Source organism: Penaeus monodon, chromosome 23 (assembly GCF_015228065.2).
Source record: "Penaeus monodon isolate SGIC_2016 chromosome 23, NSTDA_Pmon_1, whole genome shotgun sequence".
Taxonomy (NCBI): Eukaryota; Metazoa; Arthropoda; class Malacostraca; order Decapoda; family Penaeidae; genus Penaeus; species Penaeus monodon.
This window is the reverse complement of record NC_051408.1, coordinates 6,755,769-6,756,025: the sequence shown is the minus strand read 5'-3', so window position 1 is coordinate 6,756,025 and position 257 is coordinate 6,755,769.

Genomic DNA, 257 nt, shown 5'->3' with positions numbered 1-257 from the left:
AGTAACACTTAACGAATCTGTGAAACTTCTATCTTCTGCATTTTCATGACATATTTTCGCGACATTTTTTATCCTTTATTGATATTATTTACATATTTTTTCACCTGTATGTTCATTTCACCTTTAAAAATGTCGCTTTTTTATTTAAAAAATTCATACTGGCATTCTTATGGTTAGTTCGTCGCTCACAAATTCTTTTGGGGGGATATCGGTTTTTTTTAAATATGCTTTTTTTATGTGTGATGTTTTTAATTATC